Consider the following 26,768-nt stretch of genomic DNA (forward strand, 5'->3'; position numbering starts at 1 on the left):
CAAGTTGCAAGAAAAGCCTACATTCTCTTGATTTCACTCAGAATTTGTGTTTAGCTGTAGAGCAATTGGTGAAGCAGCAGGCTTCAGTGAAAGAGTGATGTAGGAATGGCAGCTTGATTCTCAACATGTTGCAACGTTTTTAGCGTCATGGGACATTTGTATTGCTAAGATGCATAGTACAACAGTTTGTCCTAAAATGCAGCAACAGTGGCTCAATTAGGTACCTGTACCTGTTGCTGCATATGATTAATGGTAGCTGTGACACGGTGACATTTGGTAGGCTTTAGAAACAGAGGACATGATTGTAAGGAAGATAACGTTTTATTTTAGATCAATCCATTAAGCACAAAGATATTGAGCTATTAACTATGGTCTGTAGCATGTATTTTGCTTTCCACAGCATCATATTTGAACTAAGTGGTGTTGTTAGTTATAGGGAAAATTTGTATTCAACATTTTTTTAATGATCTATGAGCATATTTTTGTATTATCATTTTGTGTCTTACAATCTTTCTGTATTTGGATTCATGTATCATGTTTTTGAAATACTAGAATCATTTATGCAGCAGCATTTGCAAGCAATTTAATAAAGGGTGCAAAAGCTCGATAGTGGGGTTAATAATTAGAGACCGTTGCAACGCACGGGCATTATACTATATGCTAAAATGGGAACATAAGCCGGCTCACTTCATTTCTTTCATCCAATAAATTTAAGGGTTGATAAAAGAAGTCAGCATCAGCTCGCATAGGCCAACCTAGCCGAAAGCAGTCAACAGACCTGCAAGTTAACAGATATAAAATCTAGAGAGCAGGCGAATAAAGCTAAAAATAACTAATACAAGAAGTATTCATTAAGATCATCGTAGTTTTCCACTCGGAATCATTCCCTTTTTCTCTTTTGCTCCTTTCAGCTTCCTGAACAGTTGTCATAAAATTCTAAAATTTAGCACATGAACAAGCATAAAGCACAAGTGAGTTAATCGAACAACAGTTGAGAGAAATTTGCACCTTTGCTATGGTATGGTAAATGGGAGTAACAACTTTTCTTAGAAAGGCTTCTTTCTCACCGCCATAGGCTGGCTTCGCATATTCGCATATTCACCCGCCAAGGACTAACATTTCCAGCTAGCATACCATACATTTCAAATGCCATCTACGAAATAAGTAGAATTGTCAGAACCATCCTTGCTATGCTATCAAAGTCCAAGGTAGGCACTTGCGCAACTAATTACATTTTTCTTAAGAGAAAAAAATGTAGTCTTTCTTACTGCAACGACTGAACTCTTCGAGCATTTCATGTATACAGTACTAAGGTTTCACACAAAATTCTATGTAGGATCCATTATGTCCTCATGGAACAGATCATAGAGTTAAATTGCAAATTGTGCCAATTTTTTAAAATTAGCTCAATATCAAATGATCATATTTACCATCTTACTCACATGATGAAACTTATCTAACTGATGCTGCTCATAAGTAAACTATGCATTTTTAGATACTATTGTTCTTAATACTGTACGTATTGATCAGTATAGAAAATGCTAGGCCACATGATGATTTTAATATATTTATTGACATTAAAAATGACCAGTTGAGTGCTTAGTTCATCGATCAGCTTGTGCAGGTGTTGTTTGCTATTTATCATGTATGCTGTAATTTGAAAGTTCATATGCAGTGGTTTCATATGAAAGAGCATCTAACCTCTAATCAAATATATCCCTCATTAGGAGCATCATCTTACATAGTGTATCAATTTTTATGCCTTGTAGGGCACTAGGATGGAGGCTATCGCGTGTGGGTTTGATGCTGTAAGGTTCAATCAGGGACTCCGTGATAATCACATATATGACTTCACCAACGTTGGGTTTGAACCAACTGTGACGCCGTACAGATTTTTTTGGTACTTAGATTCCGAGTACTACATGTCTATGATCACTCAGACTACTGTGAACACCCCAGCAAGGTGTATAGAGTTCCCAATATGTCCAAGTGTTTTCATGGACTTCAACAATGTCTACTCATGCCCCCACAGGACGATAGCAGGTATAAAGTCATAAATACATTGCATTGATTTTTTTTCTGATATAATACAAGATCCATAAATAACTCATTCCTTGACATTTTTGGGTGCATAGATGTTGTAGGTTTAGTGCTTCATGTGACTGATATTCAATATCGGTGGTCCTTCCCTAGAAACATTCATGTTAGAGACATAGCGCTTATGAACACAAGGTTAGTTGTCTTCCAAAATTTCTTGCGTTTTGAATGCTAAGATCTTATTATGTTCATGTTTCTCTTATATGATTACCTATTTTGTTTATCATGATCTTTCATATGACTAGGCATTAGATGTAATGTTGGTCATTTCTTAGCTAGAGTTAAACATTGATAACAGGTTCGAGGTTGTTTTTCTGCGCGTATGGGACATGCACATCGCACGCCATATCACACGTTTCAGAAGGGCTGAGGCTGAGCTCCATTGCTTGGCCGCCACATTTCTAAAGATAAACAGGAATATCGGTAAAATAGAATTCCAGTTCATATTAGATTGAAAAAGTTTCATCTATATCAATATTCATTTCAATTTTATACAATTTAATCCATCCTCAGGTGGCATGGCGACCACCTATGCGAGCCATATCATTTTCCAGCCTACTATTGCCCAAGCGATGGAGCTAGAGGGTGAGGAATCCTGCCATTCACGTGACTCGATCTATAATGTGTGATTCTCTAATTTTTCCTATAAATGTGTCATTGCAGATCTACGTGAGATTTTGATTAACAGGCAGCAGGTGAAGAGGTAGATTCGTCATCAGGTTCAAGTGATGTTGGTGAACAGAGCGAATGGAACCAGCAACCAACACGTTCAAATCATGAACCAGTAGTTAGAATTGTTAGTGTTGGGTGCACTAGCAAGAATAAACGTTTTATTTATTCCTGAAGCTGCAACTTGTGAGCCTCTACACTGACCTACTGGCAAATCCTACTAAGGGTCTTATGCTTGATGCCCCTACTGAGACAGTAGAAGCTAAGTATGTTTGAGGAGTAAAGGGTTCTACTCGTTGGGAGTTGTCTAATGCACTTTGCTCTATTATAGTTAAGAACTGGGTGTCAAAGTTTGGATTTTGCTTTGTCTGGATTCCTCTATTTCCTGTCAAGTTTTGGATTATGGTACTATTTTAGTCCTTTTTTCCCATGAATGCTACATAACTATCTCATGATCAATCTTTTTGCGAGAAAGTTTGAAATGGCTGGTCGTTTGGATAATGTTGAATGGATGCTTGATTTGTTGGCAGCTTCCCAGTTAAAATGCCTTTGTGTGCAACTTAGATTTGTCGTGGGTAACTGCTGTTTACCAAGAGCCTTTTCTTTTGCAAGATTTACCCAGTTGTGATGTTTAGCTGCCGGTGGCTGTTCCCATTGTTATCTGATTACTGTGTGTGCACCTAGCCTATTTCTGGTATTTCTAATCGTGGCAAATTGTCGAGTTACGGATCTATGCTTCTTTGATATGTATGTACTTACAAACCATATTGCATTATTGACCTTACCATCTCCTGCAGCAGCAACTGGCGAGCCCCTAATGTCAATCCTCTCAAATATATCATAAATATTTAAGCTTGGAGCAGCTTCCTCATTGTTCTGATTGATGGTTCTGTTAGATACAGCAATAGAGATGTCTGCTAGAGTTGTGGTAGAGTTGAAGACATGCAGGGACAAAATTGTGGTGACTTTCCAGACTCTGAATTTGGATGAACTTGAGGAACCAAGTTGCCTGGGTTCGTTCCTTGTAGGCAATGGAAGAAGGTTCAGCTTAAATAGAAATTTTCACTCTGTTAGCTTCTAGCTTCTCGGCGTATTTTTCCTTTTTGTTGGTTATGATTTTTCCATTTGTTTTAATTGAAGTGATCTTTGGCAATGATAGCTGTTCCTGTTGAGATAAACAATTTCTAATTATTCAGCATTTCACCATGACTGCTAACATCATACGGTTATGCTTCTGTACTACTTATGCTTGGGTCTCCAAAAAATAACCATCATACGGTTAACACCAACAAATTCCGTAGCTTGGGATACAAAGATTTTAACTCATGTTGCTGGGCCAGAAACACAATTTCATTGTACGTGAGACGTGTATAAAGACTAGGATAAAGAGGATATTGGTCATTTAAATGTTTGGAGCATCTGTTAAACTGTTAATCTATTTTTTTTTATCAACATTTGGTCAATTGTTCCAGGTATAAATGATATCGAGGACTTTTGATTTTTGTTTTACATGAATGCATTGCTGGATAAGCAAAAAATAAAAAATAAAAAATAAAAATAAAATTGATGGTTAGGGAGCAAAGCTAATGTATTTTCCACTCAGCTGGGGACTTATATATCTCGCTGATTTCTTTTGGAGCTTCGATGTACTAAGTTAGGGTTCTGTTTTGTGTTTCTGTGCTCTGCTTGCAGTGCATCATGTATTTGAGAGAATTTTTGCCAATTTTAGTAAAATATTTCTCTTATGGCCTTTAACAATTACTATGTTCAAGGATGTATGACGTTTTGGTCTGTTGGATATGATCATGGTCTCTTGCATGTAACTTTGAAAATTCTTTTTATATGAATATGTTAGGAAAAAGATACATACAAGAATTATTACAAAAATATTTTGCTGAACAAATATGATTGTATCATTTCCACAACCAATATAGTATTTACTTATCTGTAGTCAACGCATAAGAAGTTTGACTGCATGTTCTCATTGCAATGCTAAACTAAGCCTAAGTCGGCTTGCATTGTATATATCCCAGGATTTAATACAAGTTGGGGTGTTCTTAATACTTATTTGGCTAACTAGACAATATCCGTAGTCTTTTTTGGTAGGTAATACAGCTTGGAATTGACAAATGAATTTAATCATGCCCTCGCTCTTGATGAGGAGTCAACAATGTTATCATATGCAAATTTTTGACTTCCGTTGCAATGCACAGGCGTTCAACTATTAGAAGTAGAATAGAAGATAGAGATTGAACTCGAGAACGAGGGAATGAATCTATTGTTCTTCATTACATTGTGATGTTTTGTACAATATATACATGCTTAACAGGTGCCATTAGGGAGTCACTCAATGCTTTTCTCTCAATTTTGTCGGTTTGAGTAATACATTTGTCTTCCAACTTTTAAAATTTGTTGTGGCATGGATAACTGTACTTTTGTATACAAGTATATGAGTATCAAACATTTTATTAACTGGGTTGTAACTTCTAAGTCAACTCAATATCCATGCCTTCTGTGCAACAACCAACGTGCTTAATCTCTTATGAACTCATCTACAAATTTTTAGTGCATGAATGATAACATTCCTGCAACATCTTCGTAGTTACAGTTTCTTTTTCAATTAATATGATAATATAAAGACAACATTCACTTATTATAGAGATACTAAAATACTTGCTAATTTTTGGAAAAATAAATTAGGGTTTTATTGTGTGAAAAATAAAATTTTGAAAATATCGAGGCGCACCGTTCGAATTTTTGGAAAGTTTGAAAATGCTTCCATAAAAAATTCTCTTTTTCCTTCCTTGGCCAAATCCCCTTTGCTTTTCCTTTTTTTTCTTCCTTTTTCTTGCGGCCCGTTTCTTTTCTCCTCTCGGGCCAAGCCCGCTCCCTCCTCCCTTCTCACCCCGCCTCCCCGCCTGGGCTGACCGAAGGCCAAGCCCAGCTCCCGCGTGAGCGCCTGCTGCCGCCTCCACCAGCCTGCTACGAAGGCACCCGAGCGCCCTCCGCCTTCGCGTCGCTACCGTGTGGGACCCGTCCTCTTCATCCGTCTCCGACCCGAGCACGCCGCGTCGCGTCGAGTCCAAGCCGGCCACGAACACCGCCGCCCTCCCCGAGCTTGACTCCCATCAAACCCGGCCTAATCCCAACCCCCCGCGAGATATCCCCACCTATATAAGTCCGGGCCCACTCCCCTCGATACGTTTCGCCCCAGACCGAGCCGTCGCCATTGCCGCTTGGCCGAGCTTCAACACCGCGCCGAAGCCGCCACCTTTTGCTGTTGCCGAGCCGTCCTTGAACTTCGCCATCACGCGCCGAGCACGTTTGTGCGCTCGTCTTCGCATCTCGGCCACCAGAGCACTGCCCCCAACAAAACTGAAAGCCACCGCTGCCTCTTCCGTCGCCAGCACGTTCCTCCGCCTCCCGAAGTCACCGACACCCTAGGTGGTCCGCCGCCCCTCCGTGATGCTTTTCTGCCGCTTGCCATCGTCGCCGGCGAGCCAGAGCGCCAATCCGGCAACACTCCGGCCTTGCGCCGCTGTGCCCGAGCACTCCGTCGCCAGTCACCTTCTCCCACCGCCCTCTCTCTCCCAGCTGTTGGATCTAAAACCCGAGGCCGAGATTAGATCTAGCTTACCCCTTTGCCAACCAATCACGCGATGACACATGGCTTCATAATCCAGTCAGTCGCCACCCAGCGCCACGTCATCGTCCACATCATCAGCACATCAGCTGCAATGCCGACGTGTCACGCCAGGTCAGCTGAGTTTTTACCCAATCAATTTTGATTTATTTTAATTTGGTAAAATTGGCTTTTTTGCACTTTAGCTCCTGAACTTTCATGTTTTTACCCAAAAAATAATGTCTTCTTACAGTTTAATCCCTAGACTTTATTTATTTACAAATAGCTACCTCTGTTTTTACAAAAAAAAACCCTATCCTTGATGTTTTATTTAAAATAAGTCCTTTTTCTTTTCCAGCATAAACCCTGAACTTGTTTTTAGCGTAACTTTCTCATTCTAGCTCCGATTTAGACGATTTTTGCGTTCTCGCGTTCATGGCGGTGTGTACTATCTTTTAGTGCCTTTTTCATAGATGTTAGCTATTGTTTGGTACACTGTTCTTAGATAGTATTGTTGTTTGGTGTTAGCTATTTTCGCCCGCTAATTTTCAAATTGAAGTTATCTCTGAATTTTCTGTTAGCTTACTTCTTGCAGAGGTGTTGAGACTTGAGAGTCACATGCAGACATTCTCCTATATAACTTTCATCTTATGCCTTTTCATGCATTTCATCGCCGCGGCTTGTACAGGAAATAGGAGCTGGAACTAGAGTTATGTCGCTGCATAACAAACCCAAGAAGGCTCTATCAATCGAAATTGTCCCGCATGGTACTTATTTCCACTATATTTTGTGTCCTTTTTCATTTGCCACCTTAGTCCCTTATGCATCTGATTTTTTGCATATTATATTTGCACCCAAAATGATCTTGACATTATTATACCCATTAAAAACACTCCTTCTTTACCTGGAAAAGAAGTACTTGTGCTCATCGATGATGCTCTCGTAAACAGGAGGCATTGGAATGCCTTTTTCAACCGAGTGCATTCTTGAATGATGAGGTAATAAGTACATCTATTAAAAGCAAATATGTATAAATATTTACTTCTATTATCTAATCGTTGTTGTTAACTTGCAACTATAGGTCATAAATGCATACATTTGCTTATTAAGGGCTCAAGAGCATCTGCAACGTAGGTCTGGTGGTACGATCTACCTGGAGACTGCTTATGTCTCCACCCTTCTAAAGCGGGATGGTGATAATGACATTAAAATGGAGGATCTATATGCTACACATGACACCATTGAAAACAGCACCGTCGAACAAATGATCGAAAGATACTTGTACCATGACATGGTAAAAATTAACTTCTAATTTATGATTTTTCTTGTTAACATATATATGTGCCTAATACTACATGTGCAAAAATTATTTAGATATTTATTCCAATAAACATCGAGCGAATCCACTGGTATCTTGTTGTGATTGACGCCAGGAAGTGTGAGATACAGGTGCTCGATTCGATGGGTCATGTATATGACCGCAAAGACCTACTGTGAGTATTTGTTACTAAAGTAGTATGTCCTACACCATCTGTCAATTTTTGTAGCAAATATTGGTGTATGTCACATGAGAGCTCATGAGCTCCTAGACAGATCTCTACTAATACTTTTTTATTTATTACATACAAATAGCTGAAGGGATTGCAGAGGCAAATAGATATTGTATCGCAACTCAAGAAGCTTAAAAACCACAAGTGGTAGAACCTCCAGGTTACTTCATGGCCGATTAGACAGATACAATTTGAAGAGATAATGCAAACGGACGGGTACATCTCAAAAATTTTGTTTACCCAAATTTTCCTTTCACTGATTAAATGAATATGTGCATGACATTCTTTTTCGATACTGTAGCTATTCATGCGGTCTTCTCATGTTAAACTACATGGAATACTGGACAGGGGATGTGTTGTCTGGCAATGTAACTCTGGTATATCATACAGGGTCATGATAGTTTGTTACATGTTCAATCATATATTCTATAAAAATTAATGATATTATACTACTGTGTAGGATGATATGATACAATTCAGGACAAAATTAGCTGCTATTTTGTTATCATCAGAACTAAACAAGAGGAAAGGACATCCGTTAATCAAAGAGAACGATGAAGAAAGTGGAAGTCCAAATGATGCTGTGATGCTAGAAAGTCCTCCTAATCTATGCAAAAGGCCACACCAATCCATTCAGTCTAAAGTCATGAATGCAAATGAGTCTGCCGATGAAACTAGAGATCTGTCTTCATTGTGTGCCCTTTCTATGGTGGACATGCCGATAGGCAAAGAAGAATTGACAGACATCGTATGCAACTATATCATGTCAATTGATGATGCTGAGACATTGGAGTAAGCTTCTTATGTTCCTTTTATTAACAATATAATGTACTTTATTTCGATGCTCATATTCTTAGTCGTAATTGATCATTTTATAGGACACAATGGGTACAAAGTTTGAAGACTTACCTGATTTGCTTAAGTGTCAAGCAACTCCAAGCATCATTAAAGATGGATCAACGCATGTCCAATGCTTGTTTCAATATGGGTGTTCAGATTCTCGCATACACGGAATACAAGATATTGAAAAGTTCCAAGAAAATGGTTTCAAAGCACTATATGGACCTACAATTCTGCATGAGTTTTTATATTCTCGTAAGCACTCTTTACTCATATTTTAAAAATCTTTGTTTTCTCCCAGACGTTAACTGATTTTGGACGAGACCCAAAGTATAGAAAAGAGCTCGATGTTCGAGAGTTGGCCAAATCGTTAGAAAGCTAGCCTTTTATGAACTATGATGTCTCACGTTGCAAATTTGTAAGGCTGCTTCCCTTTGTCCATTGGTGCTGTTGTTTTTGCTATCCTAATGCCTACATTTTTGCAGATTCTTATGTCATTTGTACAACATAGCATGTTCTTGCTTTTTGTGTTCGACCAGAAGGACAGAACTATGACCGTACTTGACTCCAATCATATTCCAGATTGGTGTAAAGATATACCATACAAGTAGTATGCACATAAAATTATTCATATTGCCAAGTACTATACGCTTGCCATGAGAGTAGCACGCCCTGTGTGGAACGACAATGTTTATAGATGGCAACATACACTCCTAGGTGATACTCCAACAGATATATACGGTTAACTTGCTTTGAACGTCACTAAAGCAATAAGCAATAAATATATTTAACTAACACAGAGTTTACAATTCATTCTGCCGTAGGTATTTATTATCTGGTTATTTCATTTTGCAATTCATGTGCACATGGAATGGTAAAAAGTTACACACCAATCTACACGGTGAGCATATTACTTTGTCGCACCGTCGTATGTACTTTTCAGGTTAAAATACTATACTTTACATATGAGATATATTTACATTGACATATATATGATGCATGTACAGGATAGCTAAGCACTGAGGAGGCACTTTTTGATCAGCCTATTGACGTACGATGGGAATTCACGTCGATATGTAATACATGCAAGTATATGAGAATATCTTAGCCGTATTGTGGGAAGACGATTTGAAAGAGATAGTTGTAGAAATAAATCTATTCCTATGGACTTATTTATTTGTACTCAAAGTTAATTCATAGTTGTATTTGAAATCAAGTTGCAAGCTCTATCTAAAAACGATTTTGTTATTTGTCATGAGGCTACGTACCTAGAAAGTCCTATATAAATTTGAGGTTATCTTGTCCAATTTTTGTTTCCGTTGTAACACACGGACTCTCAACTAGTAATTTACAAATTGTGATTCATATGATTTAGTCTTGCTTTGGAAATCCAGCTAATCAACATGAAGAAAGTTTGGCCAAAAGCGCATGCGTAGGATCGAGGACTATCAGGGTCAGGTATCAGCTCCAACCAAATGAAAGCTAACTTTTTCTTTTCTCAAATATAAGGCAATTACAAATTCAAGTTACCAAGAATTTCTTCTCTCAACGAAAGTCACCACATCAGTCACACGCAAAATTACAAAAGATGTCGTACAGAATAAAATCATGATCCCTATTCTAAAATACATCAGTTGGCAAAATGGAAAGATCGCAAGTATGCTATTCCTTCTTGCTAGGCATCTTGCTTCCAGACTTCACCAATGTCAAGAAGAGCGGAATGTATTTGTGATGCTTGATCACCATAGCATAACAAAGGTGTTCGCAGCTAAAAACACAAGACTTCCAACCTAAAGTTGTATGAAGACACTGCAATGGCAAACACACTAATTTATGGAGTAAAGGCACTTGACTTCTAATTATTAATGACTTCAACGACAAACATGTACAGGGACTAGCACTAGGTAATTAATTGGATAAGCAGGAACAAACCAGATGTTTGCAAACATGACATGAATTTTTATTACCCTTCAATACAACACTAATTTAGTAAATATAATAATTTTTTCTTGAAAAATAGTGCATACTGTATTGCACTACATAGTATTACTAGAAAACCAGATCAAGAGATACTAACTCAGCTAGACATATAGTAAGATTGATCTAATAGACTACTAACGCTAAATATTGGGTTTACAAATATAACATAAGAGAAACAAGAGGGGTATGCTTAAGCTGCGTTTTACTGTCTTTAGAACTATCATATCCCTATGTGTGGCACGGCGGAATTAATAAGCAAACACAGTTGTCAAATATGCATTAGTCCATGGAAGTACAAGCTGAGACAATTTGAATGATTATAGCGCACTCTATCCATAACAGTATTACAAAGGTTGCCGATTGTGTTATCCTACCTGTATCTCTGCTATAGTAGCACCACACCGCATTGCAAATAAGATGAAACTTGACAACTAGGTTTCTAAAACCTCTCTATGTATTGTAAAAAACAAAAATCACATAAGCATAAAATTTTGATTTACGTTAAGAAAGAAATGCATTCTAAAATTATTAGACCGTGACATAAATATAGCTAAAAATTTAAAAATTCCCATTCTCATATGAAAAATGATAAAACTCTGAATTTTAAAATTGAGGCTGTTACACTTTACCTTTATTAAGTGAAGGGTAGCAAGTTTTTATTTTGGCCCTTTCTGATTCCACTTGCTAGATATTTTAAAACTAATCTCATTTCTGTCGGTTTTCGTCTTGAATTTGGTGGTGGAAGCAAACTGTTAGGTGATACAATTGCAGCACATGAATGATATCTACAAGTTTTGCAATTAGTAAAAAAAATTCACTATTTCACATGGGTAAGCAGAAAAAATGAGGAAAGTACTCCTGATACACTTATATACTTGTTCAGTGGCAGCTTGTTGTATCTGATATCTAGGAACTTCAATATTGCAAACGCTCACCCCTGATGCGAACCTCAATGAGAAAATAGTCTCCCCAATGATGAAACCTCAGGAGCAATGTTGACAACCATAAGAGTTTTGAAACCTCCTCCAAGATATGGCTACAACACAAAGTTAAATTATTTATTCAAACAACTGTTATATACAACTTTAAACAGACATTGCATTTAACAGATTTCACACCTCCAATAACATAGTAAGCTTTGTGTCCCTAACAGTGATATGGCAAGCTCTCCTAGCAACCGAATCAATCGCTCTTGATAAGGATGTCAGGCTTTTATTAATAGCCTAAAATAGAAAAGATAATGTGACGAATAATACACATCCACAATATTGAACTTTTTGATAAGCAGACATTTACGGTAGCTTCGTTTAGTGTTTGGCCTGTGGAGCCACTTTTCTCATTCCATTCACTCCTCGCCAAGTCAATCAAATTAAGAACCCCTACTGTTTGCTGACATGTCTTTTATAAAAAGATTAAAAGAAAGAAATGTTTTGATTTTATATTTAATAATTAATATATATGCAGGCTTAACCTGCCTTATTAGATCTAAATATCTTCAAGCTGAAGACAAAGTGCCTCCTAGAGGACAGTTCATTCATGTTGTTCCTAGCAACAGACCTGCACACGATATCACATTGAATGGACATGTCTTTCCACAAAAGTATATGTTGAATCAGAATGAGATATGAGTGTTTAGATCATTCTCCTGCTGCGCAATGCTTTGTTTAGAAGTTTAGTCGCATCTTTTTCACCTAACACTTTTATTTCAATAAGATCAGATACACTGCTACTCCTAGGTCCACCTAGTGCTAATAAATCACGTATCTTATTACAATATATCTCTGAAATTGATGCCTATATAAAAAGATGTAACAACACAAATAAACATTCAATACTACCTTAATACTTATTAGAACAATACAAAATTAAAATGCTTTAAAAATACTTACGTGTACAGAACAATTTAGTTCTTGTTGAGATTGAATCTTCGCATAAATTTCTTCAATGGAGTGAGGTATTATTCAACAAGAGGCTGTTCGAGAGAAAGAAGAACTTAAGAATAAAGTTGATGATCTTAGGGTTAAGTTATAGGATATTAGAGATGACTATGAAGTTGCAATATCTGAACATGTTCTTGCAAAGCGCATCTCTCCTGATAACAAAGGATAAATGTAAGCCCAATTGTCGTGAACACAAGAAATCACCATGAATCTGAAGCTACAAACCTCATAGTCATCTCTAACATTCTGCAACTCAACCCTAAGACCATCAACTTCATTCTTAAGTTTTTCTTTCTCCCGAACAGCCTCTTGTTGAATAATACATCACTCTATTGAAGAAATTTATACGAAGATCCAATCTCATCAAGAACTAAATTGTTCTGTACACATAAGTATTTTTAAAACATTTTAATTTTGTATTGTTCTAATAAGTATAAAAATAGTATTGATGGTTTATTTGTGTTGTTACATCTTTTTGTATAGGCATCAATTTCAGAGATATATTGTAATAAGATACATGATTTATTAGCACCAGGTGGACCTAGGAGTAGCAGTGTATCTGACCTTACAGAAATAAAAGTGTTAGGTGAAGAAGATACGGCTAAACTTCTAAACAAAACACTACGCAGCAGGTGAATGATCTAAACACTCACATCTCATTCTGATTCAACATATACTTTTGTGAGAAGACATGTTCATTCAATGTAATATCGTGTACAGGCCTGTGTTTAGGACCAAAATGAATGAACTGTCCTCTAGGAGCCACTTTGTTTTCAGCCTGAAGATATCTATATCTAATGAGGTAGGTTAAGCCTACATATATATTAATTATTAAATATAAAGTTGAAACATTTTTTCTTTTAATCTTTTTGCAGAAGACAGATCAACAAGTAGTATGGTCTCTTAATTTGATTGACTTAACGAGGAGTGAACGGAATGAGAAAAGTGGCTCTACAGGCCAAACGCTAAACGAAGCTACCGTAAGTGTCTACTTATCATAAAGTTCAATATTGTAGGTGTGTATTATTCGTCACATTATCTTTTTGTTTCAGGCTATTAATAAAAGTTTGGCATCCTTATCAAGGGCGATTGATTCGGTTGCTAGGAGAGCTCGCCATATCCTTATTAGGGACACAAAGCTTACTATGTTATTAGAGTTGTGAAATCTGTTAAACACAATACCCGTTTAAAGTTGTATATAATAATTCTTTGAATAAATCATTTAACTTTACGTTGTAGCCATATCTTAGAGGAGGTTCCAAAACTCTTATGATTGTCAATATTGCTCCTGAGGCTTCATCCATTGGGGAGACTATTTCTTCATTGAGGTTCGCATCAGGGGTGAGCGTTTGCAATATTGAAGTTACTAGACATCAGATACAACAAGCTGTCACTGAACAAGTGTATAAGTGCATCAGGGGTACTTTCCTCATCTTTTCTGCTTACCCATGTGAAACAGTGAAAAAAAATTACTAAACGCAAAACTTGTAGATATCATTGCTATGCTACAATTGTATCACCTAGCAGTTTGCTTTCACCACCAAATTCAAAGCGAAAACCGACAGGAATGAGATCAGTTTTGAAATATCCAGCAAGTGGAACCAGAAAGGACCAAAATAAAAACTAGCTACCCTTCATGGAATAAATGTAAAGTGTAACAGCCTCAATTTTAAAATTTAGAGCTTTATCATTTTCCATATGAGAATGAAAATTTTTACATTTTTAGCTATATTTATGTCACGGTCTAATAATTTTAGAATGCACTTCTTTCTTAATACAAATCAAAATTTTATACTTCTGTGATTTTTGTTTTTTACAATACATAGAGAGATTTTAGGAACCTAATTGTCAAATTTCATATTATTTGCAATGTGATGTGGTGCTACTATAGCAGAGATACAGGTGGGATAACACAATCGGCAACCTTTGTAATACTACTATAGATAAAATACGCTATAATCATTCAAATTAGCTCAGCTTGTACTTTCCTGGACTAATGCACATTTAGCAACTGTGTTTACTTGTTAATTTCGCCGTGCCACACATAGAGATATGGTAATTCTAAAGACAGTAAAACGCAGCTTAAGCATACCCCTTGTTTCTCTTATGTTATATTTTGTAAATCCAATATTTAGCGGTAGTAGTCTATTAGATCAATCTCACTATATGTCTAGCTGAGTTAGTATTCTTTGATCTGGTTCCCTGGTAATACTATGCAGTGCAATATAATATGCACTATTTTTCAAGAAAAAATTATTATACTTACTAAATTAGTATTGTATTGAAGGGTAATAAGAATTCATGTCACATTTATAAACATCTGGTTTGTTCTTGCTTGTCCAATGAATCACCTAGTATTAGTCATTGTACATATTTATCGCTGAAGTCATTAATAATTAGATGTCAAGTGCTTTTACTCTATAAATTAGTGTATTTTTCATTATAGTGTTTTTATAGTTTTTTTTTGTCTGAGTTCATGTGTTTAGACACACATTCAGCTTCACAATTTAGTTTGTAAAATCAGATTTTGTTTGAGCCAAATGGTTTGCTAGTTGAACTTATAGTAGTGAGTATTCTGCAATTACATGGATAATATTATGCAATATACTGTTGTTAATCTTAGGTGTAGGAACAAAGATTATCAACAAGAAATATTTTTTTGGTACTTTGGCTTGGCTGCCTTTCAGTTTGATCATCTATTGCAGGTTGAGTATTGCAGGCAGCATTCTGATATAGGCTCATTGTGCACTTCAGAATATACCCAATCGTACATGCGATTCCTTTTGTTATAGTTCTTGGCAAGAGGTATTGATTGTCAGTTTGTTAACGAACAGGTGATGACAGCTCAGTACTTTGTGTGGTTCTTTTGCCTATTGCCCCTCACCCTCCCTTGGACCAGCATGAAACTTAAGTGGAAGGGTCTGACCTGCATATAGTGTGGATAGGGTCTCAACTACACTGGCTCATGTGGTTGAAATGTCTTCATACAGATTTGGGTTGCAGGTCTTGTGTTTTTAGCCACAAACACCTTTGTTATGCTAAGGTAATCAAGCATCAAAAGTATATTCCGCTCTTCTTGACATCGGTAAAGTTTAAAAGCAAGATGCCTACCAAGAAAAAACAGCATACTTACGATATTTCCATTTTACCAACTGATATATTTTAGAATAGGGATCATGATTTTATTCTGTACGACATCTTTTGTAATTTTGCGTGTGACTAATGTGGTGACTTTTGTTGAGGGAAGAAATTCTTGATAACTTGAATTTGCAATTGCCTCATATTTGAGAAAAGAAATAAGTTAGCTTTCATTTCGTTGGAGATGATACCTGATCCTGATAGTCCTCGATCCTACGCATGCGCTTTTGGCCAAACTTTCTTCATATTGATTAGCTGGATTTCCAAAGCAAGACTAAATCATATGAATCACAATTTGTAAATTATCTGCCACTTTTGGCCAAAACTTTATTCATGTTGATTAGCTGAATTTCCAAAGCAAGACTAAATCATAGTACCTGCTCTTCCCTATCTTGCGTGTTCTTCTCATGCTGAATGATGCCATCAACACCCAAGGAATTAGCAGATTACTGGCTTCTCGCAGAAAGGATGCTGATACCGAGTAACTCAATATTCTGGACTCCTACAGTTTCACAACCATCAATAAGTGTCTGGAAGCTTTGAAGATAGCTGCATAAAAATGATGGTGGATCGGAACTGATAAAATCCACCCAAACTAACAAGGAACCTAATATTTCTATCCTCCTCTCAAATGAGAAATCAGGAAACATTGATCCCAGAATGAAGATAAGCAAGGTACCTGAATCTTATCTCCAGTTGTACCCTCTGAACATTTACCACACCTGATAATTTCAAACAATTCTTCAAAACAAAGCAACTCAGAATCACTGCTCTCCGCTATATGACCCAATACTTTTTCATCATCAGTTCTCTTCCTTAAGAATTAGGAGATGAGCTGCTTCACTAGACACAGCATGGACTTGAGGAAGGCCACATCAGTATAAGAAGCTCGACAAAGTGACACGAGAATGTGCACTATCCTTGGTGTTTCAGGAATAACAGCCTCCAGGTGCTCAACAACAATAGACTCAAGTAGGTAGATAACAACAGCTTTCGCATTAGCAGCAACATTTCCTCTCAAATAACTAACTCTGTTTGCAACTACAAGATGCTCTTTAATGCGTTCAAGATAAGGCCACAAGCATATCTTAGAAAACCAACAAAGAACATCTTATACTGCACTGTTGGGGAGACATTTTAACTGTAACCCAACAGACTCCAAGATGCTCTCTCCAAATGCATTAAACAATTTGCCCATACTTGGAAAGAAGAAATGTAATTCAGGAAGTAAAATCTTAAACTGTTTGGTCATGTTTGGTTGAACTGACAGAGCAGTTTCCTTCTTAAGGAGCAAGTGTTTATTGCAATCAGATAGTTCACCTTTTGCAGACCCGGCCTTCTGAATTGCAACTACATCCATCAAAGAAAGCTCATCCATGTAAATTGGCAGCAAAGACGTAAGCTGTGAGAAATCAGAAGCAAGAAATAACCTCTCGTTTAAATATTCCTTGGCATAACGAGACACTGCCATCCATCCAAGAAATCGAGGGAGTGGGGTAGAGAACCTGGAGAAATCCGATATCTTATGTATCCATATTGATGGAGGGACTAAGCTTCTAAAACGGAAACCATCTTTTTTAACGCTGACAAGTTCTCTAGCATTATCATTTCCAGATGAAGCCAGAACCAGCTTCTGGAGAAGGGTCCAACGTCTTCTTAGACCATGTAGTTTTACCCTATCCAATTTCTTATCCCCTGCATTAACACAACTGTAAAGACATGCAAGCTGTTCATTAAGGTTTTCGGCAGACTTCAAAATTATATCAATTACATTCTCTGGTGGACAAAATAGATCAGTTGCTGAGTGCAACAAGAACAACAAGCTCTGGAGAAGAATTTCACTACACCAGTGCCCTTTCCTTTGGAATTGCTTCATAATAAAGTGGCAGAGCATAGCCTGGTTCTTTCTGACCAAAGTTACAGCATCAGCAAACTGTAGAGCTTCTGGTGAAATTTCTACAGATTGCTTGCCATCTTTGGCGGTATTTGGATAAGATTCCTCTTCGGGTATGTTTTCCTGGTATTCACAGTCAAATCTTGCAGCTAGCAGGAGTAAATCTATGACAGATTTATCCCTCTTGCCATCCAAATTATATATTGTTACTAGATCTAAATCCTTTAAGTGCAAATCTTTCGGATCAAAGGAAACATTTCCTTGCATCAACTCTGAATGGATACGTTCATTCAATTTTGTCCAGAGGCTCTAAATTAGGCTGGCAATCCAAGAGAAAAAATGGATTAATGTAACATTCTGCAGCTAACAACAAAGAATCAATTCCAGCATTATGGCCTTCAAGTGTAGGTTCTTGTTGCATGCATAGGTTCAGTGCTAAGCGCTGAAATTCCTGAGCTCGTAACTCATAGTCCCGGTGGTTCTCCAGCTGTCGATAATCAGCCTGTGCATCAAAGTAATCAGCAGCAGCAATATTATCTAACTGGATAGGGTCCAATCATAATTTCTCGTTACTTCTTCTGTTTTCAGGGATGTCCTGGTTCAAACTTGTTTGAGTTATTTCATTTTCATCATGGCCATTTCCATTCAAAGTAAGCCTTGTCAACTCAGATTGCTTTAACTCTTCAGGAGCAAACAAAGAATTGCACTGTTCAAAACTTTCAGACCTAACGGTTGTTTCAAATGCATCTCGCCCATCAATATTTTCAGGGTGGCATGACTGTGGTGCAGGATAATCCAAAACAGCCAAAGATGCCTGATCAATCTCATGCACTGAACTTTTGCAGAGGTCTATGTCAGGAGGAAGTGGCATATGTGGATCCAAGATGGAAAGAATTACACTGCGAACCAAAGTTAGGTTTAGCATGTTATACCAGCATGCACAATAGTTCTCTGCTAGAGAGATGATTCATCTATTATGGCATGACATCACATGCATGTGCACATTAAATTCACACGGTTCAGAAATTTGCATCAAGGTCTTGAAACATAAACCAAATTCATCACTATTAAGTGCAGTATATGTATATAGTATGTCTTGGTCCATGTGGGCCATCTAAATGGGTTGGCCCATGAGGACCATAACTATCTTGTGTATAAACTTGATTGCTGATGGTATAAAGCATACAGTTGTAGATATTTGCTCTCTTCTCAATTTCTTACGATCACATGGATACCAATCCAAGCTAATCTACATCATAAACCAACCCAATCCAATGGTGCAGATCACAATGACCTTTAGAAGCTAGGGCAGCCAATCAATGACATTAGAAAAGGGAGCTTGATTTCTTTTGGTTCAGGAGAGAAAACATCAATTGCATGTCGTAAGCCCTAAAGTTTACAACAAATTGCATGACGTAAGCCCTAAAATGTAATTCACTCATATACTCTATAAGACAGCTGCTGGCAGATGCAAAAAAAGGTTCCCGGTCCTGAGTAACAATAACGTTTGACTCCTTCCAGTCATGAACTTTTATGTTTCTTTCAAGGTCACCAAGATGAAACTTACCAGTAATGTTTTTTACCATAATAAATAAAGAAGAGTATATTATTTTTTGAGATGAATCTACTATTACCATTTTAGAATGACCAATCTAAATATTTGAACAGCACAGGTTGGTGCACAAATTGGTCCCTTAACTTCCACTCGTGGCTCATATTGGTCCATCAACATTTGGAAAGGGCAAACTGGTCTCTGAACTTTTGGAAATGATTGAGTTGAGACCACAAGCTGAGTTGGTGAGATATGTAAGCACTAAATTGACCATTTTCATTGCCGATTCCGTGCTTATGTGTCCTGCCAGCTCAGCCTATGACCTAAATTAAACCATTTCTGAAAGTTCAGAGGGCAATATGGCTCTTCCAAAAGTTACAGGGACCACATAAGCTTTGTGTGGAAGTGGGGGCAAATTTATGCATCAACCCTGTTAGGAATAGCAACTTGTATTCAATGGTAGCAACTTGTATTCAATGGTAGCCCATGGGGGTAATATATAGAGTACAAGAGGGAAACCCTAGGACTAGGATATTACAATAATACTCTTGACTATTATACCCTTAACAAACCCATGGTGACATTAGCTTGTGAGAAGTAGCTATTTGATAATGATAGAGTATGTGGGCTTGCATCAATCATGGCAATCGGGTTATCATAGTGTCAAACTTATGTTAAACCTGTACATACATATTGCTTTACCAACCTTGGGGCAACAGCTCCTCGTCACCATTCAAGTTCCAAAGAAGGGAGAACGACAGCCCTCTTTACTGCTGTACGGATAATATTCAAGGCAACATCGCAAGAACTTGCCTGCTTCTCCAAATATATAGCAGAGATACCATCAAATATTATTGTGTCCTTCATGACACTTGTAGAAGGATCGATAAAAGGATCTAGCATCTCCAGAATGAAAAGTATCTTATGCATGACATCCTGAAAGTAGGCAAGTTAGGAAAGCAGTAAAGCAGTCACCACAAAAGCACAAAGAACAAATTTCAGGAGGGGAAACATGAATTTACTTTATATTCTGTGAGCACATCATCCATATGCCCAGAAATTGCCAATACAACATACTTCAGCTCTGCACGAGAACGAGCAAGAGATCGGCCAGCTTCCTAACCAACATAATGAAGAACAAAGTCATTGGTTCGCCACATAGATATTAAAAAGTCCTTAAGTAGTTTAATATAACAAATCATTAATGTCAATTTAGGATGTCAAAAAAGGAAAGGCATTGTAGTCATGGTCGAGTACTATCACAATAGCATCAACTTCGCTCAATTGTGAATAACTAATTGTTTCATCTCAAATACAAGTACATCCCTTCAAGAGCATTAACACCAGAATGATGTCAACATAAATTAAAGCATTGCTTCTTTAGGTATAGTTGCGAAAGCCCAAGACCTATAGAAGTATGGTAGGATACAAATGCGCCAGGTTACATGCATCGATGGTTAACTTCAATTTTCCCAGCATTGCTAAGTAAGTTTTCAGTGTGTACACACCTGGATGATACCCAGGAGATCCTCCAGAAGTTCAACTGCAAGATCTACCTGTATTGAGAGTATATGAAGAGTTAAAGATTAGTCACAAAAAAGAAAGAATTACAGAAAATAAGTCCAGACAAAGTCGCAAGAGATACCTTTGCTGTTATCATGGGCATCCATGTTACCAATGGCCCCCTACACAAGTCGAGCAAAACACAGGCTGCTTTTGCCTAATAAGTGAAAAAAAGGGAAGCATGAATAACTTTCTGAGGAAAATATTTTTTTTAACAGAAGGGTGTATAGCAAACATGTGACAAAAGCATGAATAATGTTCTGAAGAGAAAAGAGATTTTACAGCAGAGAGATATACGGACATGCGAATAATGTTCTGAAGAGAATAATGTTCTGAAGAGAAAAGATAGCCAGTGCTTGCTCTGAGAAGAGGATGAAAAACTGATGATGATACTGACATTGTAACAATCTGCAGCAGTGCAGCCACAATTATCTTGATGAATGGTATAACAAATTATATCAATGAAAACCATTGAGGTACCTGGGACAGAGCATTCTGAACGTTTGGATGATTCCATTGGCTAAAAGAATCATCAATATGTTCAGTAGGACCAGGACTGAGTAGAGGACGAAGCGCTACAAACACAAAAGAGCAACAGCATACTATCAGGTACAGATTCAGCGAAGGCATGCATGTACGCTCATGCAATTGCAAGTAGGCCTGTCCGTTTCTTAGAAGGGGTTCACTTCATTATTACAATTATCTAAGGCTCAGCAACTAAGAGGTCATGTGATCAAATACTGGAGAATACATAAATAAACTGGCTGTAACATGTAGTCAGTCTCCCCTATGCACCCAAAACCTAGAAGGCAAATACACATGACACGCAACTACGAGGACAAGCTAAGACGGAGCACGTAGCACTTGATTGCCCGAGCCTTCCAGGGCCCCGGGGACCTTAAAAACCCCAAAAAAAAGTATGCTCTGGCTCTGGATTTTGGGGTCAAACTGGGCAACATGACGAAGTCTAGTTGATTTTTTCTCGTCGGCCTCGAAATTATCTTTCCGCAAAGAAAAAATACGCCAAAATTGGACTTTCTATGCAAAAGTTACGCCCATTTTACTGAACACAGCCGAAAAGTCGGGTGCTATAGCCCATTAAAACAGCCAAAAATGTGAAAAACATGCAATGGAGCGGCAGGAGGCATTGATGTCGCGATGCACCCGAAAACCTAGAAGGTAGATACACAGGACACGCAACTACAAGGATAAGTTAAGACGGAGCACGGCGCACCTGATTGCCCGAGCCATCCAGGGCCCCAGAGACTCCAAAAAACTCCAAACAAGTGTGCTCTGGTGCTGGATTTTGGGGTCAAACCAAGGAACAAGACGAAGTCATATTGACTTTTTCTCGTCGGACTCAAAATTATCTTTCTGTGAAAAAAAGTACGTCAAAATCGGAGTTTCTATGCAAAAGTTACACCCATTTTACTGAACACGGCCGAAAAGTCGTGTGTTATAGCCTACTAAAACTGCCAAAAATGTGAAAAACAGCTATAGGAGTCATAGGTGTGGATTTCCCCGATGCGCCCCAAAAACCTAAAAGGTAGATACACAGGTCACGCAACTACGAGGACAAGTTAAGATGTAGCACGCAGCGCCTGATTGCCCGAGCCTTCCAGGGCCCCGGGGACACAAAAACCGCCAAAAAAGTAAGCTCTGGCTCTGGATTTTGGGGTCAAACTGGGCAGTAGGACAATGTCGAGTTGATTTTTTCTCGTCGGCCTCGAAATTATCTTTCCGTGAAAAAAAAGTACACCAAAACCGGAGTTTCTATGCAGAAGTTACGCCAATTTTACTGAACACAACCAAAAAGTCGTGTGCTATAGCCCACTAAAAAGACAAAAATATGAAAAATAGGCAATGGAGCGGCATGAAGCATTGATGTCGCGATGCACCCGAACGCCTAGAAAGTAGATACACAGGATACACAACTACGAGAACAACTTAAGACGGAGCACGCCGCACCTGATTACCCGAGCAATCCAAGGCCCCGGGGACTCAAAAAACCCCAAAAAAGTATGCTCTGGCTCTGGATTTTGGGGTCAAACTGGACAACAGGACGACGTCGTGTTGACTTTTTCTCGTCAGACTCAAAATTATCTTTCTGTGAAAAACAGTTCGCAAATATCAGAGTTTCTAGGTAAAAGTTACACCTATTTTACTGAACACGGCCGAAAAGTCGTGTTCTATAGCCCACTAAAATAGCCAAACATGTGAAAAACAGGCAATGGAGCGGCAGAAGGCATTGATCTCCCCGATGCACCCCAAAAACCTAGAAGGTAGGACAAGTTAAGACGTAGCACGCAACACCTGATTACACGAGCCTTCCAGGGCCCACGAACACCAAAAAACCCCAAAAAAGTATGCTCTGGCTCTGGATTTTGGGGTCAAACTGGGCAACTGGACAAAATCGAGTTGATTTTTTCCTGTCGATCTCGAAATTATTTTTCAGTGAAAAAAAATACACCAAAATCAGAGTTTCTATGCAAAAGTTACGGCTATTTTATTGAACACCATCGAAAAGTCCACTAAAATAGCCAAAAATGAGAAAAACAGGCAATGGAGCAGCAGGAGGCATTGATGTCGTGATGCACCCAAAAGACTAGAAGATAGATACACAGGACACGCAACTAAGAGAACAAGTTAAGACGGAGCATGCTGCACCTGATTGCCCGAGCCATCCAGGGCCCCGGGGACTCCAAAAAACCTCAAAAAGGTGTGCTCTGGCTCTGGATTTTGGGGTCAAACTGGGCAACAGGACTAAGTCGTGTTGACTTTTTCTCGTCGAACTCCAAATTATCTTTCCAATAAAAAAAGTACGCCAAAATCGGAGTTTTTATGCAAATGTTACGTCCATTTTACTGAACACGGCTGAAAAATCGTGTGCTATAACCCACTAAAACTGCCAAAAATGTGAAAAATAGCTATGGGAGTGGCTGGAGGCGTGGATCTCCCCGATGCGCCCCAAAAACCTAGAGGGTAGATACACAGGACATGCAACTACGAGGACAAGTTAAGACGTAGCATGGAGCACCTGATTGCCCGAGCTTTTCAGGGCCCGGTGACTCCAAAAAACGCCAAAAAAGTGTGCTCTAGCTCTACATTTTGCGGTCAAATTGTGCAACAGGACAACGAGTTGATTTTTTCTCGTCGACCTCGAAATTATCTTTCCGTGAAAAAAAAAAGTACGCCAAAATCGGAGTTTCTATGCAAAAGTTACGCCCATTTTACTGAATATAGCTGAAAAATCGTGTGCTATAGCCCACTAAAACAGCCAAAAATGTGAAAAACAAGCAATGAAGCAACAGGAGGCATTGATGTCGCGATGCACGGGAAAGCCTAGAAGGTAGATACATAGGACACACAACTACAAAGACAAGTTAAGACGGAGCACGCCGCATTTGATTGCTCGAGCCATCCAGGGCTTCGGGGACTAAAAAACCCCAAAACAGTATGCTGTGGCTATGGATTTTAGGATCAAACTGGACAACAAGATGAAGTCATGTTGAATTTTTATCGTCGGACTCAAAATTATCTTTCCGTAAAAAAAAGTACGCCAAAATCGGAGTTTCTATGCAAAAGTTACGCTCATTTTACTGAACACGGCTAAAAAGTCGTGTGCTATAACTCACTAAAACTGCCAAAAATGTGAAAAATAGTTGTAGGAGTGGCTGGAGGCGTGAATCTCCCCTATGCACCTAGAAACCTAGAAGGTAGATACATAGGATACGCAACTACGAGGACAAGTTAAAACGAAGCATGCAGCACTTGATTGCACGAGTATTCCAAGGCCATAGGGACTCAAAAAACCCCAAAAAGTATGCTCTGGCTCTGTATTTTTGGGTTAAACAGGGCAACAGGACTAAGTCTAGTTGATTTTTTCTCGTCGGCCTCGAAATTATCATTCTGTAAAAAAAAATTGGATTTCTATACAAAAGTTACGCTCATTTTACTGAACACAACCAAAAAGTCGTGTGCTATAGCCCACTAAAACAACGAAAAATGTGAAAAACAGGCAATAGAGCGGCAGAGAGTGTGGATGTCGCGATGCACCCGGAAGTCAAGACGGTAGATACAAAGGACACGCAACTACGAGGACAAGTTAAGATGGAGCATGGCGCACCTGATTGCCCAAACCTTCCAGGGCCCCAGGGACTCCAAAAAAACCCAAAAAAATATACTCTGGCTCTGGATTTTAGGGTCAAACTGGTCAACAGGATGGAAGTCTAGTTGGTTTTTTCTCGTCGGTCTCGAAATTATCTTTCCGTGAAAAAAGTACGTCAAAATTGGAGTTTCTATGCAAAAGTTACGCCCATTTTACAGAACACAGCCGAAAAATCGTGTGCTATAGCCCACTAAAACAGCCAAAAACGTGAATAACAGGTAGTGGAGCGGAAAGAGACGTGGATGTCGCGATGCACCCGAAGGCGTAGAGCAAAACAATAACAGGAAACCATCCATTTGATTACCTTGTGGTTCGGCGACTGCCGTCTTCACGTTCTTCGACCTCAATTGTAATTGCTTGAGCTGGGCATATCTGGATATTTTGATGCCAAGTGAGCAAATGATATTTCTCAGAAAAACACACACTTATGCATCAATAACTGCCACCTTAACTATCCCTACACTTGATTAGTCTGGTATACCAAGCTACTTCATGAATATATATTAGTTTTACCGAAGTGTTTGGTAAACCTAGTATGGAACCATTGGACCTAAGGAGCTTAACAAGTCTGACCACAATATCTTGAACTATTGGTATTTCACAATTAAAGATATGATGCTCCCTTTTCTTTGGCCACATTATATGAGCTAGTTCCATACACCATACTTTATAATAAGGAGCCCCTAATCAATTGAGCTGTGAATATGTTTTAATGAACAAATAGGACAGAAAGGTGCAATGATTTTGCTGCCAAATGATTAACAGTTCAAAGTTCTTCTCAAAACAAGATTGTTCAAAATTCTTACATCATAGTACTAATTCTTATGAACTCAAAAGGTTCCACAGACCAGAATTAGGTTATCAAATTCTAGTTTAGCCAAAATATCTCATGCGCTAGTGGACAAATCTCAGTCGATAACTGCTTTTGACTTGAAGTACATCAGACTATCCTAAAGGGAAAACAAAATTAACCGAGGCGGGGAGGCACAACTTCATCTTTGAGCATTTCATGTTGGTTCAAGGTCAAAGTTAATCGATAATCCAGGACTTCTCCCAATTCCCAAACAGTTTCACATCTACCTTTAACTCACTGTTCTCACGCATTACTGAAGGTACCACGATCTATCAACAGATCGAGTGCAGTAACTACTTGCAACATACAGGATGCAGGTCCGGAGGTGCCCCTGCATCACCGCCGCGGCCGGCCCGAACTGCGCCTGCAAAAACACCAGCACCACGGAATCATACAAACATCACAACACCAGCACCATGGAACGACGAGGCTCGATCTGAGAATTCGTCAACAGATAGGGATCTGGGACGGGGATAGGGGAGGTGGGGGATAGGGTTACGTACCGTCTGCCTCGCGCGGAGCGCCTGAGCTGCCTGCAGGGCTAGGAGCGCCGCCATGGTGGAGCGACGTCGACGGCGATGAGGCGGAGGCGATGGGCTCGGATCGAAAGGGAGATCGGGCTGCCGGGCTGCGGGTTAGTGGCTGCAGAGATGGCCCGTGCCTCCTGCTTGTGCTTCTCCTCAGGGAATGAGGCATTCGTGGGGAGAGGCCCAGGAGCGGCGGCGCGGGGAGGAAGCATCCCAGAGGCACGCACGGGAGCGGAGCGTGGAGCGGAGCGTGGAGCGGCGAGGGAGGTCGGCGCGTGGGAGAGGAGCGGGACGGTTAAGGAGCGGAACGGGAATGGGGGAGCGGAGACGAGAATCGGGCGGAAAACGCGGAAGCGAAACGGGAATGAGCAGAAC

General features: G+C 39.0%; 1 pseudogene; it reads right to left on the minus strand.

The window, feature by feature from the left end:
• Positions 1-666: 666 nt before the first annotated feature.
• LOC133914932 (uncharacterized) lies at positions 667-26,768 on the minus strand (annotated as a pseudogene).

The sequence above is a fragment of the Phragmites australis genome, chromosome 4, assembly GCF_958298935.1.
Source record: "Phragmites australis chromosome 4, lpPhrAust1.1, whole genome shotgun sequence".
In the NCBI taxonomy this organism is placed as follows: domain Eukaryota; kingdom Viridiplantae; phylum Streptophyta; class Magnoliopsida; order Poales; family Poaceae; genus Phragmites; species Phragmites australis.